At 36.6% G+C, this 3,599-nt stretch overlaps 1 pseudogene; it reads left to right on the top strand.

Moving 5' to 3' along the window:
• The first annotated feature begins 276 nt into the window (after nucleotides 1–276).
• On the top strand, nucleotides 277–1,237 carry LOC104709419 (ammonium transporter 1 member 2 pseudogene; annotated as a pseudogene).
• The last annotated feature ends 2,362 nt before the right edge of the window (nucleotides 1,238–3,599 follow it).

Genomic DNA, 3,599 nt, shown 5'->3' with positions numbered 1-3,599 from the left:
TGTTATAAAGCGTGCTCATCATATGTTATACCGTGTCTAAAGTAGTTTGGGCAAAAACCACTTTATAAATATTCCGTTTCCGTCAAGTATTAAGTATATATATATACCTAGTTTAGGCTTAATTGACAAACACATTAATATTTCTTATCTACTGTGTGCTATAAACACATTAATGTCTTTTTCCACTGACACACAAACCTCTAACTTGAATACTTCGGCAGCTGCCGCATCCCTCCTCTGTTCTCACATCTCTACTATATCTAAAAAATTGTCTGACACAACCTTTGCTGTCGACGCATCATATCTTATTTTCTCTGCCTACATTGTTTTTACCATGCAGCTAGGTTTGCTTTGCTAAGCACTGGTTCTGTCCGGGCAAAAAATTCCATAAACACCTTGTTTACAAGTATCATTGATGCTGCCTCAGGTGCCATCGCATACTATCTGTTTGGGTTTGCTTTTGCCTTTGGTACACCATCTCGTCCCTACTACGGCCAATGGAGTGCGATAGGGCGAACTGCTGTCACCACGACACTAGCTGGAAGCTCGGCGGCATTAATCACCTTGTTTTGTAAGCGTCTTCTTGTTGGTCACTGGAATATTTTCCATGTTTGTAGCGGGTTACTCAGTGGCCTTGTTGCCATAACATCGGGTTGCGCAATCGTAGAACCTTGGGCCGCAATCCTTTGTGGTTTTGTGGCGTCTTTAACTCTGATCGGGCTAGAGGAGCTGGCTAAAAAACATAGATACGATGATCCACTGTTGGCTGCACAGCTACACGGCGGCTGCGGTGGTTGGGGATTAATCTTTACAGGACTGTTCGCCAATGAAAAGTATGTTAACGAAGTGTATCCTCTAGAAGGTGGTAGGCCGTATGGCCTCTTTTTGGGAGGTGGATCAAAGCTACTTGTAGCACAGATCATTGGGATACTTGCGATCGTCGGTTGGGTGACCTTAACGATGGGACCATTGTTTTATTGGTTACATAAGACCAATCTTCTGAGAATTTCCGAGGAGGAAGAGGTGGAGGGAATTGATAAAACATGTCACGGTGGGGTCGCATACAAACTGGAAATGGACTAGACGATGGAGTCCGTAGCCGGTGCTTGATTTTTATCTACTTACTAAGATTATATTCCGTAAACAAAATATCTATAGTGCGAATTATGTTCCACTACGATGGAAGAACATATTGTATTAGTAAAAAAAATGACAATGAAAATATCTTATACTAGTATTTAGCCCCGTGCTATGCACGGTATAATTTCTTTATTTCTAATAATAATTATTTTAGAAGAAAAAACAATATTATTCATAACGTAATATTAAATCAATACTGTTAAAATAAATTTAATATTTTGGATATTGTAATCCGTATATTACAAATTGATATAAATACAATTACAGTTTTTTTCCTCAAAATGTTGATCTCTAACAAATATAGCCATTAAAGTATCATAATTTGAGGCAAGACTAGAAGAGAAAAAAAAAGTGTTAATTATTATAAAGATATTTGTAACATCCGTGAACCAAATAGTCAGTTTTTGGGGTGGATGGTGTCGGACACTAAGGAGTGTGTCAATCGACACCATCAATTTCCAGTTCGACCGGGTTGATTTTAATTTTCATTTTGGTTCGGTTTGGTTCAATTGGGAATCCCTAACCGACATATATAAGGCAAAACTCGACCTAGGTCATAGAAAATGTTTTTTTTGCTGATTCGAGAGAGAGAAAACTGAGGGAGAAAAGAGAGAGCTTGAGTGTATAGAGGTTTTTGGGAGATTGTTGGCTTGGTTTGGGAGATTTGATCCTGTGGAGTGGAGATCTTGTGTTAGGAACGAAGGAGAAGCCTTCTAAGGGTTGGATTCATCGTTTTTGGGAATCCTTTGTTTTGTTTGTTTTGTGGATGTTTGTGTTGTTTTCTTGTATGACTTGGGTTGGTTGTTAGTTCCCATGAGTTTCTAGGACTTTTGGGTGAGTTTCGGATGATTTGGAGGAATTGGAAAGCGGATCTTTGACTTTTGGCTTCGAGCAGAATGTCTACGGAGTCTTGGGTGTCGGTCAACACCAAGATGGTGACGGCGTGGAGACTTGGCGAGTGTCGATGTTAGGGTTTCCAGGTCGAGGAATTGTGTCGGTCGATACCAAGGAAGAGTGTCGATCGACACCAAGATTCAGTGTCAATCGACACCAGGAGGGTGTCGGTCGACACCACCCCCTTTCAGCAGGCGGCTGATACTTGTATTCCTGTTTTGTTTGTGTTTTTTGGTTGCTTGTTTAACATTGGAATCTCAGTTGCTTGTGTGTATAGCCCAGTAGATGGGAGGATTGCCTCACTGAGTATTTATGACAATACTCATGCATCTCAATTTGTGTTTGTGGTGCAGGTAAAGGCAAAATATGATCTTGGAATCAAAGTAATGAAGAGGAGCATGTTCTAGTGACTCGATTGGTTGTTGTCTGGCTCATGTGAGGTTGCTAGAGTTGAGTCCTTAGAACATTGTCTAGGATTATTGGTTCTTGATTATATTGGATTGGTTTATTGGTTTAGTTGTTATGGAATTAATATTGGATATTTCATATTTGGTTATTGGTTAATTCATTGGTTTAATGTTTGGTTATTCCGCTGTTTGGTTTGAATGTGGTTAGGTGGTCAGTGAGTATGAGATCATTTGATTATTATTATATAAAAAGAAAAAAAATGGGTCAGGTCATTTTAATACTCAAGAATTTTTCATCTCCTTTAGTGTTGGCATCTATAAAGAGAGATACTTGGAAGAGTATAATTTTTTTTTCCATTTTTGATATTATAACTAGATTTTCACCCGCTGTACACCGCAAGACTAAAATTTAAATAATATTTTTAAAATATTTAGTTTTTAAATTCCCAATAAATTAATTTTTATCTAATTAATTTATAATTTTGTTTATAATGTTTTGTCTTCTTCTTACGTTTTATACAGTTTATAACCTAATTACATTAAATTTGTTATTAGATAGAATATAAAATTTTAATACACTAATTTTGTTTTTTATAATTAAACAGACGTATATGCCTATTTTGTATGTTTGTGTATATTTTTACGTGTATACAATTTTTTTTTTGGAATATTAAGAATGTGTTGTAGTATGTGTAATATTTTGTAGTTCATATTCTAAATAATTTATAAGTTAATTTTCCAAACTATGATTACAAATCTATAGTATATGAAATAAAATAATAGTTTATAGTGTTGGTTCTATAGTCCAAACCCGCCATGCTAGGCGGATCACGCAACATGTTCAAAGATTTTTAATCCACAAAAATTCATCAAACGAAACCCATGAAAGTAAAATATAGTATGTGAGGCTAAAATTCACTTTTTTTTGTCAACATTGGGCCACAACTGGCCGGTCCATTAGCCTAATCCCTACATTCATAGGAAGCGGGACTCGATCCCGGGTGTGATGGTGCCGTGTGCATCAAGGACTTACCATTAGTCACTGCACTAAGGTCACTTCACCTAAAAGTCACTTTTTATCATATCAGTTTTTCAAATTTTTAAAGAACAATACCTCTTCGCTCACCTCTTTATAAAATAAGAAAAGAAAATTTGTAT

Source organism: Camelina sativa, chromosome 1 (assembly GCF_030686135.1).
Source record: "Camelina sativa cultivar CO46 ecotype springtype chromosome 1, ASM3068613v1".
Taxonomy (NCBI): Eukaryota; Viridiplantae; Streptophyta; class Magnoliopsida; order Brassicales; family Brassicaceae; genus Camelina; species Camelina sativa.
This window is presented reverse-complemented; position numbering and strand designations above follow the sequence as displayed.